The sequence below is a fragment of the Somniosus microcephalus genome, chromosome 19, assembly GCF_052327205.1.
Source record: "Somniosus microcephalus isolate GS21.2 chromosome 19, FLI_Smic_1.0, whole genome shotgun sequence".
NCBI lineage: Eukaryota > Metazoa > Chordata > Chondrichthyes > Squaliformes > Somniosidae > Somniosus > Somniosus microcephalus.
In genome coordinates this window covers 23,275,598-23,287,983 of record NC_141005.1, presented here as the reverse complement: position 1 = coordinate 23,287,983, position 12,386 = coordinate 23,275,598, and the positions used below count along the sequence as shown (strand labels likewise).

At 46.5% G+C, this 12,386-nt stretch overlaps 4 non-coding genes and 1 pseudogene across 4 annotated transcripts; all 5 read left to right on the top strand.

Annotated features, from left to right (window-relative positions):
* Positions 1–697: 697 nt before the first annotated feature.
* Positions 698–816, top strand: LOC147103891 (5S ribosomal RNA). The gene has a single exon (XR_015072574.1). It is a non-coding gene; the product is annotated as a 5S ribosomal RNA (ribosomal RNA).
* A 2,423-nt stretch (positions 817–3,239) lies between these two features.
* Positions 3,240–3,358, top strand: LOC147103890 (5S ribosomal RNA). The gene has a single exon (XR_015072464.1). It is a non-coding gene; the product is annotated as a 5S ribosomal RNA (ribosomal RNA).
* Positions 3,359–5,773: 2,415 nt separating this feature from the next.
* Positions 5,774–5,892, top strand: LOC147103889 (5S ribosomal RNA). Its single transcript, XR_015072771.1, has one exon. It is a non-coding gene; the product is annotated as a 5S ribosomal RNA (ribosomal RNA).
* A 2,433-nt stretch (positions 5,893–8,325) lies between these two features.
* On the top strand, positions 8,326–8,444 carry LOC147103888 (5S ribosomal RNA). Its single transcript, XR_015072573.1, has one exon. It is a non-coding gene; the product is annotated as a 5S ribosomal RNA (ribosomal RNA).
* A 2,435-nt stretch (positions 8,445–10,879) lies between these two features.
* Positions 10,880–10,999, top strand: LOC147103887 (5S ribosomal RNA; annotated as a pseudogene).
* Positions 11,000–12,386: the final 1,387 nt, after the last annotated feature.

Genomic DNA, 12,386 nt, shown 5'->3' with positions numbered 1-12,386 from the left:
GGCATGCGGGACCTTATCAAAAGCCTTGCTAAAATCCATATAGACTACATCAAAGGCACTACCCTCATCGACCCTCCTTGTTACCTCCTCGAAAAATTGAATTGCGTTAGTCAGACACGACCTTCCGTTAAGAAATCCATGCTGACTGTCCCTGATTAATCCGTGTCTTTCTAAATGAAGATTTCTCCTGTCCCTCAGAACTTTTTCCAATAATTTTCCCACCACCGAGGTTAGGCTGACTGGCCTGTAATTATGCGGTCTATCCCTCTCTCCCTTTTGAAAGAACGGTAGCACGTTAGCAGTCCTCCAGTGGTCGGGCACCACACCTGTAGCCAGAGAGGATTGTAAAATGATGGTGAGAGCCTGTGCTATTTGGTGTCTTACTTCTCTTAAGAGTGTGGGATAGATTTGATGCGGGCCTGGGTATTTGTCCAGTTTGAAAGATGCTACAGCCCTTAAGACTTGGTGTTTGAGCATGTTTATTTGATGTAATATTTGAATAGAAGGCAATGAAGGGTTGGGCTTGTAGTTTGTTTGTGTGGGAGGCAGAGCAGCAAGAAGAGGTGGAGGGGGGGTGGGGGGTTGCGGGAGGAGTAAAATTTGTAAATGTAAATTGAGTGTTGAATACTTGTATGAATGCGTAGAAGAGAAAAAAATGGGCGACAGCTTTAAGTAAAGAGAAAGCCAGCTAGCATATGCCTACGGCCATACTAGTCTGAATGCGCCCGATCTCGTCTGATCTCGGAAGCTAAGCAGAGTCAGGCCTGGTTAGTACTTGGATGGGAGACCGCCTGGGAATACCGGGTGCAGTAGGCTTTTGCTGCCGCCACAGGCTGCTCAACGTTTTGCACACACACGCGCACACACTGCTCTTAATCAATCAACATCCTTTTTGCTGCTCTCTCTCTCTCTGTCTCTCTCTCTCGCTTTCCTTTGACCATTTCTTCGCTGCACATTCTCCTGCTGCTACACAAATGCAAGGGGCTCCAGACACAGGGCCGAAATAAGCAGAAGAAGAAAATAAGATAGCCAAAATACACACACTGGCGGAGGGCCACCAGGACACAGCAGCAGAGAGGAGAGACAAGGTGCATAGAAAACTCGGAGGGACAAACAGCAACAGAACAAAGAAGAATGTAGAAAGAGCAGCAGTTAAATTCAGGAAAAAAGCAAAGCCAACTAGCATGCTGTTGAAATGCATGTGTGTTAATGCGAGGAGTGTTACAAATAAGATTGACGAGTTGCAGGCGCAAGTTGCCACATGGGGTTATGCAATAGTAGCCATAACGGAGACCTGGCTTCAAAATGGGCGGAATTGGAAACTAAACAATCCTGGCTACAATGTAATAACATTTGTAGAAGTCGTGTGGGCAGATGTCACATGATCAGGCAGAATCATAGAAATTTACAGCACAGAAGGAGGCCATTCGGCCCATCTTGTCCGTGCCAGCCGACAAAGAGCAATCCACCCAAATCCCACTTTACAGCACTTGGTCCGTAGCCTTGTAGGTTACGGCAGTTCAAGTGCATATCCAAGTACTTTTTAAACGTGATGAGGGTTTCTGCCTCTACCACCCTTTCAGGCAGTGCATTCCAGACCCCCACCATTCACTGGGTGAAAAAATGTCTCCTCAAATTCCCTGTAAACCTCCTACCAATTACTTGAAATCTATTATTGACCCTTCTGCTAAGGGAAATAGGTCCTTCCTATCCACTCTATCTCGGCCCCTCATAATTTTACACACCTCAATTAGGTCTCGCCTCAGCCTCCTGTGTTCCAAAGAAAACAACCCCAGCCTATCCAATCTTTCCTCATAACTAAAATTCCCCAGCCCAGGCAACATCCTCGGAAATCTCCTCTGCACCTTCTCTCGTGCAATCGCATCCTTCTTGTAATGTGGTGACCAGAACTGCACGCGGCACTCTAGCTGCGGCCTAACTAGTGTTTTATACAGTTGAAGCATAACCTCCCCGCTCTTATATTCTACGCCTCGGCTAATAAAGGCAAGTATCCCGTATGCCTGCTTAACCACTTTATCTACCTGTCCTGCTACCTTCAGGGATCTGTGGACATGCACTCCAAGGTCCCGCTGATCCTCTGCATTTCTCAGTGTCCTACCATTTATTGTGTATTCCAACTGAATTCCATTTGCCACTGTTCTGCCCACTAGACGAGTCCATTGATATCTTCCTGCAGTCTACAGCATTCTGTTTCATTATTAACCACACGGCCAATTTTTGTATCATCTGCAAACTTCTTAATCATACTTCCTACATTCAAATCCAAATCATTGATATATACCAGAAAAAGCAAAGGGCCCAGTACTGAGTCGGTGCAGGCTCGATGGGCCGAAATGGCCTCTATCTGCACTGTGGGGTTTCTGTGATTCTGTGAGCCCTGCGGAACCCCACTGGAAACAGCCTTCCGGTCACAAAAACACCCTTCGACCATTACCCTTTGTTTCCTGCCTCTGAGCCAATTTTGGATCCAACTTGCCACTTTGCCTTGGATCCCATGGGCTTTTACTTTCGTGACCAATCTGGCATGCGGGACCTTATCAAAAGCCTTGCTAAAATCCATATAGACTACATCAAAGGCACTACCCTCATCGACCCTCCTTGTTACCTCCTCGAAAAATTGAATTGCGTTAGTCAGACACGACCTTCCGTTAAGAAATCCATGCTGACTGTCCCTGATTAATCCGTGTCTTTCTAAATGAAGATTTCTCCTGTCCCTCAGAACTTTTTCCAATAATTTTCCCACCACCGAGGTTAGGCTGACTGGCCTGTAATTATGCGGTCTATCCCTCTCTCCCTTTTGAAAGAACGGTAGCACGTTAGCAGTCCTCCAGTGGTCGGGCACCACACCTGTAGCCAGAGAGGATTGTAAAATGATGGTGAGAGCCTGTGCTATTTGGTGTCTTACTTCTCTTAAGAGTGTGGGATAGATTTGATGCGGGCCTGGGTATTTGTCCAGTTTGAAAGATGCTACAGCCCTTAAGACTTGGTGTTTGAGCATGTTTATTTGATGTAATATTTGAATAGAAGGCAATGAAGGGTTGGGCTTGTAGTTTGTTTGTGTGGGAGGCAGAGCAGCAAGAAGAGGTGGAGGGGGGGTGGGGGGTTGCGGGAGGAGTAAAATTTGTAAATGTAAATTGAGTGTTGAATACTTGTATGAATGCGTAGAAGAGAAAAAAATGGGCGACAGCTTTAAGTAAAGAGAAAGCCAGCTAGCATATGCCTACGGCCATACTAGTCTGAATGCGCCCGATCTCATCTGATCTCGGAAGCTAAGCAGAGTCAGGCCTGGTTAGTACTTGGATGGGAGACCGCCTGGGAATACCGGGTGCAGTAGGCTTTTGCTGCCGCCACAGGCTGCTCAACGTTTTGCACACACGCACACACACTGCTCTTAATCAATCAACATCCTTTTTGCTGCTCTCTCTCTCTCTCTCTCTTGCTTTCCTTTGACCATTTCTTCGCTGCACATTCTCCTGCTGCTACACAAATGCAAGGGGCTCCAGACACAGGGCCAAAATAAGCAGAAGAAGAAAATAAGATAGCCAAAATACACACACTGGCGGAGGGCCACCAGGACACAGCAGCAGAGAGGAGAGACAAGGTGCATAGAAAACTCGGAGGGACAAACAGCAACAGAACAAAGAAGAATGTCGAAAGAGCAGCAGTTAAATTCAGGAAAAAAGCAAAGCCAACTAGCATGCTGTTGAAATGCATGTGTGTTAATGCGAGGAGCGTTACAAATAAGATTGACGAGTTGCAGGCGCAAGTTGCCACATGGGGTTATGCAATAGTAGCTATAACGGAGACCTGGCTTCAAAATGGGCGGAATTGGAAACTAAACAATCCTGGCTACAATGTAATAACATTTGTAGAAGTCGTGTGGGCAGATGTCACATGATCAGGCAGAATCATAGAAATTTACAGCACAGAAGGAGGCCATTCGGCCCATCTTGTCCGTGCCAGCCGACAAAGAGCAATCCACCCAAATCCCACTTTACAGCACTTGGTCCGTAGCCTTGTAGGTTACGGCAGTTCAAGTGCATATCCAAGTACTTTTTAAACGTGATGAGGGTTTCTGCCTCTACCACCCTTTCAGGCAGTGCATTCCAGACCCCCACCATTCACTGGGTGAAAAAATGTCTCCTCAAATTCCCTGTAAACCTCCTACCAATTACTTGAAATCTTTTATTGACCCTTCTGCTAAGGGAAATAGGTCCTTCCTATCCACTCTATCTCGGCCCCTCATAATTTTACACACCTCAATTAGGTCTCGCCTCAGCCTCCTGTGTTCCAAAGAAAACAACCCCAGCCTATCCAATCTTTCCTCATAACTAAAATTCCCCAGCCCAGGCAACATCCTCGGAAATCTCCTCTGCACCTTCTCTAGTGCAATCGCATCCTTCTTGTAATGTGGTGACCAGAACTGCACGCGGCACTCTAGCTGCGGCCTAACTAGTGTTTTATACAGTTGAAGCATAACCTCCCCGCTCTTATATTCTACGCCTCGGCTAATAAAGGCAAGTATCCCGTATGCCTGCTTAACCACTTTATCTACCTGTCCTGCTACCTTCAGGGATCTGTGGACATGCACTCCAAGGTCCCGCTGATCCTCTGCATTTCTCAGTGTTCTACCATTTATTGTGTATTCCAACTGAATTCCATTTGCCACTGTTCTGCCCACTAGACGAGTCCATTGATATCTTCCTGCAGTCTACAGCATTCTGTTTCATTATTAACCACACGGCCAATTTTTGTATCATCTGCAAACTTCTTAATCATACTTCCTACATTCAAATCCAAATCATTGATATATACCAGAAAAAGCAAAGGGCCCAGTACTGAGTCGGTGCAGGCTCGATGGGCCGAAATGGCCTCTATCTGCACTGTGGGGTTTCTGTGATTCTGTGAGCCCTGCGGAACCCCACTGGAAACAGCCTTCCGGTCACAAAAACACCCTTCGACCATTACCCTTTGTTTCCTGCCTCTGAGCCAATTTTGGATCCAACTTGCCACTTTGCCTTGGATCCCATGGGCTTTTACTTTCGTGACCAATCTGGCATGCGGGACCTTATCAAAAGCCTTGCTAAAATCCATATAGACTACATCAAAGGCACTACCCTCATCGACCCTCCTTGTTACCTCCTCGAAAAATTGAATTGCGTTAGTCAGACACGACCTTCCGTTAAGAAATCCATGCTGACTGTCCCTGATTAATCCGTGTCTTTCTAAATGAAGATTTCTCCTGTCCCTCAGAACTTTTTCCAATAATTTTCCCACCACCGAGGTTAGGCTGACTGGCCTGTAATTATGCGGTCTATCCCTCTCTCCCTTTTGAAAGAACGGTAGCACGTTAGCAGTCCTCCAGTGGTCGGGCACCACACCTGTAGCCAGAGAGGATTGTAAAATGATGGTGAGAGCCTGTGCTATTTGCTGTCTTACTTCTCTTAAGAGTGTGGGATAGATTTGATGCGGGCCTGGGTATTTGTCCAGTTTGAAAGATACTACAGCCCTTAAGACTTGGTGTTTGAGCATGTTTATTTGATGTAATATTTGAATAGAAGGCAATGAAGGGTTGGGCTTGTAGTTTGTTTGTGTGGGAGGCAGAGCAGCAAGAAGAGGTGGAGGGGGGGTGGGGGGTTGCGGGAGGAGTAAAATTTGTAAATGTAAATTGAGTGTTGAATACTTGTATGAATGCGTAGAAGAGAAAAAAATGGGCGACAGCTTTAAGTAAAGAGAAAGCCAGCTAGCATATGCCTATGGCCATACTAGTCTGAATGCGCCCGATCTCGTCTGATCTCGGAAGCTAAGCAGAGTCAGGCCTGGTTAGTACTTGAATGGGAGACCGCCTGGGAATACCGGGTGCAGTAGGCTTTTGCTGCCGCCACAGGCTGCTCAATGTTTTGCACACACACGCGCACACACTGCTCTTAATCAATCAACATCCTTTTTGCTGCTCTCTCTCTCTCTCTCTCTCTCTCTCTCTCTCTCTCGCTTTCCTTTGACCATTTCTTCGCTGCACATTCTCCTGCTGCTACACAAATGCAAGGGGCTCCAGACACAGGGCCGAAATAAGCAGAAGAAGAAAATAAGATAGCCAAAATACACACACTGGCGGAGGGCCACCAGGACACAGCAGCAGAGAGGAGAGACAAGGTGCATAGAAAACTCGGAGGGACAAACAGCAACAGAACAAAGAAGAATGTAGAAAGAGCAGCAGTTAAATTCAGGAAAAAAGCAAAGGCAACTAGCATGTTGTTGAAATGCATGTGTGTTAATGCGAGGAGCGTTACAAATAAGATTGACGAGTTGCAGGCGCAAGTTGCCACATGGGGTTATGCAATAGTAGCTATAACGGAGACCTGGCTTCAAAATGGGCGGAATTGGAAACTAAACAATCCTGGCTACAATGTAATAACATTTGTAGAAGTCGTGTGGGCAGATGTCACATGATCAGGCAGAATCATAGAAATTTACAGCACAGAAGGAGGCCATTCGGCCCATCTTGTCCGTGCCAGCCGACAAAGAGCAATCCACCCAAATCCCACTTTACAGCACTTGGTCCGTAGCCTTGTAGGTTACGGCAGTTCAAGTGCATATCCAAGTACTTTTTAAACGTGATGAGGGTTTCTGCCTCTACCACCCTTTCAGGCAGTGCATTCCAGACCCCCACCATTCACTGGGTGAAAAAATGTCTCCTCAAATTCCCTGTAAACCTCCTACCAATTACTTGAAATCTATTATTGACCCTTCTGCTAAGGGAAATAGGTCCTTCCTATCCACTCTATCTCGGCCCCTCATAATTTTACACACCTCAATTAGGTCTCGCCTCAGCCTCCTGTGTTCCAAAGAAAACAACCCCAGCCTATCCAATCTTTCCTCATAACTAAAATTCCCCAGCCCAGGCAACATCCTCGGAAATCTCCTCTGCACCTTCTCTAGTGCAATCGCATCCTTCTTGTAATGTGGTGACCAGAACTGCACGCGGCACTCTAGCTGCGGCCTAACTAGTGTTTTATACAGTTGAAGCATAACCTCCCCGCTCTTATATTCTACGCCTCGGCTAATAAAGGCAAGTATCCCGTATGCCTGCTTAACCACTTTATCTACCTGTCCTGCTACCTTCAGGGATCTGTGGACATGCACTCCAAGGTCCCGCTGATCCTCTGCATTTCTCAGTGTCCTACCATTTATTGTGTATTCCAACTGAATTCCATTTGCCACTGTTCTGCCCACTAGACGAGTCCATTGATATCTTCCTGCAGTCTACAGCATTCTGTTTCATTATTAACCACACGGCCAATTTTTGTATCATCTGCAAACTTCTTAATCATACTTCCTACATTCAAATCCAAATCATTGATATATACCAGAAAAAGCAAAGGGCCCAGTACTGAGTCGGTGCAGGCTCGATGGGCCGAAATGGCCTCTATCTGCACTGTGGGGTTTCTGTGATTCTCTGAGCCCTGCGGAACCCCACTGGAAACAGCCTTCCGGTCACAAAAACACCCTTCGACCATTACCCTTTGTTTCCTGCCTCTGAGCCAATTTTGGATCCAACTTGCCACTTTGCCTTGGATCCCATGGGCTTTTACTTTCGTGACCAATCTGGCATGCGGGACCTTATCAAAAGCCTTGCTAAAATCCATATAGACTACATCAAAGGCACTACCCTCATCGACCCTCCTTGTTACCTCCTCGAAAAATTGAATTGCGTTAGTCAGACACGACCTTCCGTTAAGAAATCCATGCTGACTGTCCCTGATTAATCCGTGTCTTTCTAAATGAAGATTTCTCCTGTCCCTCAGAACTTTTTCCAATAATTTTCCCACCACCGAGGTTAGGCTGACTGGCCTGTAATTATGCGGTCTATCCCTCTCTCCCTTTTGAAAGAACGGTAGCACGTTAGCAGTCCTCCAGTGGTCGGGCACCACACCTGTAGCCAGAGAGGATTGTAAAATGATGGTGAGAGCCTGTGCTATTTGGTGTCTTACTTCTCTTAAGAGTGTGGGATAGATTTGATGCGGGCCTGGGTATTTGTCCAGTTTGAAAGATACTACAGCCCTTAAGACTTGGTGTTTGAGCATGTTTATTTGATGTAATATTTGAATAGAAGGCAATGAAGGGTTGGGCTTGTAGTTTGTTTGTGTGGGAGGCAGAGCAGCAAGAAGAGGTGGAGGGGGGGTGGGGGGTTGCGGGAGGAGTAAAATTTGTAAATGTAAATTGAGTGTTGAATACTTGTATGAATGCGTAGAAGAGAAAAAAATGGGCGACAGCTTTAAGTAAAGAGAAAGCCAGCTAGCATATGCCTACGGCCATACTAGTCTGAATGCGCCCGATCTCGTCTGATCTCGGAAGCTAAGCAGAGTCAGGCCTGGTTAGTACTTGGATGGGAGACCGCCTGGGAATACCGGGTGCAGTAGGCTTTTGCTGCCGCCACAGGCTGCTCAACGTTTTGCACACACACGCGCACACACTGCTCTTAATCAATCAACATCCTTTTTGCTGCTCTCTCTCTCTCTCTCTCTCTCTCTGTCTCTCTCTCTCGCTTTCCTTTGACCATTTCTTCGCTGCACATTCTCCTGCTGCTACACAAATGCAAGGGGCTCCAGACACAGGGCCGAAATAAGCAGAAGAAGAAAATAAGATAGCCAAAATACACACACTGGCGGAGGGCCACCAGGACACAGCAGCAGAGAGGAGAGACAAGGTGCATAGAAAACTCGGAGGGACAAACAGCAACAGAACAAAGAAGAATGTAGAAAGAGCAGCAGTTAAATTCAGGAAAAAAGCAAAGCCAACTAGCATGCTGTTGAAATGCATGTGTGTTAATGCGAGGAGCGTTACAAATAAGATTGACGAGTTGCAGGCGCAAGTTGCCACATGGGGTTATGCAATAGTAGCTATAACGGAGACCTGGCTTCAAAATGGGCGGAATTGGAAACTAAACAATCCTGGCTACAATGTAATAACATTTGTAGAAGTCGTGTGGGCAGATGTCACATGATCAGGCAGAATCATAGAAATTTACAGCACAGAAGGAGGCCATTCGGCCCATCTTGTCCGTGCCAGCCGACAAAGAGCAATCCACCCAAATCCCACTTTACAGCACTTGGTCCGTAGCCTTGTAGGTTACGGCAGTTCAAGTGCATATCCAAGTACTTTTTAAACGTGATGAGGGTTTCTGCCTCTACCACCCTTTCAGGCAGTGCATTCCAGACCCCCACCATTCACTGGGTGAAAAAATGTCTCCTCAAATTCCCTGTAAACCTCCTACCAATTACTTGAAATCTATTATTGACCCTTCTGCTAAGGGAAATAGGTCCTTCCTATCCACTCTATCTCGGCCCCTCATAATTTTACACACCTCAATTAGGTCTCGCCTCAGCCTCCTGTGTTCCAAAGAAAACAACCCCAGCCTATCCAATCTTTCCTCATAACTAAAATTCCCCAGCCCAGGCAACATCCTCGGAAATCTCCTCTGCACCTTCTCTAGTGCAATCGCATCCTTCTTGTAATGTGGTGACCAGAACTGCACGCGGCACTCTAGCTGCGGCCTAACTAGTGTTTTATACAGTTGAAGCATAACCTCCCCGCTCTTATATTCTACGCCTCGGCTAATAAAGGCAAGTATCCCGTATGCCTGCTTAACCACTTTATCTACCTGTCCTGCTACCTTCAGGGATCTGTGGACATGCACTCCAAGGTCCCGCTGATCCTCTGCATTTCTCAGTGTCCTACCATTTATTGTGTATTCCAACTGAATTCCATTTGCCACTGTTCTGCCCACTAGACGAGTCCATTGATATCTTCCTGCAGTCTACAGCATTCTGTTTCATTATTAACCACACGGCCAATTTTTGTATCATCTGCAAACTTCTTAATCATACTTCCTACATTCAAATCCAAATCATTGATATATACCAGAAAAAGCAAAGGGCCCAGTACTGAGTCGGTGCAGGCTCGATGGGCCGAAATGGCCTCTATCTGCACTGTGGGGTTTCTGTGATTCTCTGAGCCCTGCGGAACCCCACTGGAAACAGCCTTCCGGTCACAAAAACACCCTTCGACCATTACCCTTTGTTTCCTGCCTCTGAGCCAATTTTGGATCCAACTTGCCACTTTGCCTTGGATCCCATGGGCTTTTACTTTCGTGACCAATCTGGCATGCGGGACCTTATCAAAAGCCTTGCTAAAATCCATATAGACTACATCAAAGGCACTACCCTCATCGACCCTCCTTGTTACCTCCTCGAAAAATTGAATTGCGTTAGTCAGACACGACCTTCCGTTAAGAAATCCATGCTGACTGTCCCTGATTAATCCGTGTCTTTCTAAATGAAGATTTCTCCTGTCCCTCAGAACTTTTTCCAATAATTTTCCCACCACCGAGGTTAGGCTGACTGGCCTGTAATTATGCGGTCTATCCCTCTCTCCCTTTTGAAAGAACGGTAGCACGTTAGCAGTCCTCCAGTGGTCGGGCACCACACCTGTAGCCAGAGAGGATTGTAAAATGATGGTGAGAGCCTGTGCTATTTGGTGTCTTACTTCTCTTAAGAGTGTGGGATAGATTTGATGCGGGCCTGGGTATTTGTCCAGTTTGAAAGATACTACAGCCCTTAAGACTTGGTGTTTGAGCATGTTTATTTGATGTAATATTTGAATAGAAGGCAATGAAGGGTTGGGCTTGTAGTTTGTTTGTGTGGGAGGCAGAGCAGCAAGAAGAGGTGGAGGGGGGCTGGGGGGTTGCGGGAGGAGTAAAATTTGTAAATGTAAATTGAGTGTTGAATACTTGTATGAATGCGTAGAAGAGAAAAAAATGGGCGACAGCTTTAAGTAAAGAGAAAGCCAGCTAGCATATGCCTACGGCCATACTAGTCTGAATGCGCCCGATCTCGTCTGATCTCGTGAAACTAAGCAGAGTCAGGCCTGGTTAGTACTTGGATGGGAGACCGCCTGGGAATACCGGGTGCAGTAGGCTTTTGCTGCCGCCACAGGCTGCTCAACGTTTTGCACACACACGCGCACACACTGCTCTTAATCAATCAACATCCTTTTTGCTGCTCTCTCTCTCTCTCTCTCTCTCTCTGTCTCTCTCTCTCGCTTTCCTTTGACCATTTCTTCGCTGCACATTCTCCTGCTGCTACACAAATGCAAGGGGCTCCAGACACAGGGCCGAAATAAGCAGAAGAAGAAAATAAGATAGCCAAAATACACACACTGGCGGAGGGCCACCAGGACACAGCAGCAGAGAGGAGAGACAAGGTGCATAGAAAACTCGGAGGGACAAACAGCAACAGAACAAAGAAGAATGTAGAAAGAGCAGCAGTTAAATTCAGGAAAAAAGCAAAGCCAACTAGCATGCTGTTGAAATGCATGTGTGTTAATGCGAGGAGCGTTACAAATAAGATTGACGAGTTGCAGGCGCAAGTTGCCACATGGGGTTATGCAATAGTAGCTATAACGGAGACCTGGCTTCAAAATGGGCGGAATTGGAAACTAAACAATCCTGGCTACAATGTAATAACATTTGTAGAAGTCGTGTGGGCAGATGTCACATGATCAGGCAGAATCATAGAAATTTACAGCACAGAAGGAGGCCATTCGGCCCATCTTGTCCGTGCCAGCCGACAAAGAGCAATCCACCCAAATCCCACTTTACAGCACTTGGTCCGTAGCCTTGTAGGTTACGGCAGTTCAAGTGCATATCCAAGTACTTTTTAAACGTGATGAGGGTTTCTGCCTCTACCACCCTTTCAGGCAGTGCATTCCAGACCCCCACCATTCACTGGGTGAAAAAATGTCTCCTCAAATTCCCTGTAAACCTCCTACCAATTACTTGAAATCTATTATTGACCCTTCTGCTAAGGGAAATAGGTCCTTCCTATCCACTCTATCTCGGCCCCTCATAATTTTACACACCTCAATTAGGTCTCGCCTCAGCCTCCTGTGTTCCAAAGAAAACAACCCCAGCCTATCCAATCTTTCCTCATAACTAAAATTCCCCAGCCCAGGCAACATCCTCGGAAATCTCCTCTGCACCTTCTCTAGTGCAATCGCATCCTTCTTGTAATGTGGTGACCAGAACTGCACGCGGCACTCTAGCTGCGGCCTAACTAGTGTTTTATACAGTTGAAGCATAACCTCCCCGCTCTTATATTCTACGCCTCGGCTAATAAAGGCAAGTATCCCGTATGCCTGCTTAACCACTTTATCTACCTGTCCTGCTACCTTCAGGGATCTGTGGACATGCACTCCAAGGTCCCGCTGATCCTCTGCATTTCTCAGTGTCCTACCATTTATTGTGTATTCCAACTGAATTCCATTTGCCACTGTTCTGCCCACTAGACGAGTCCATTGATATCTTC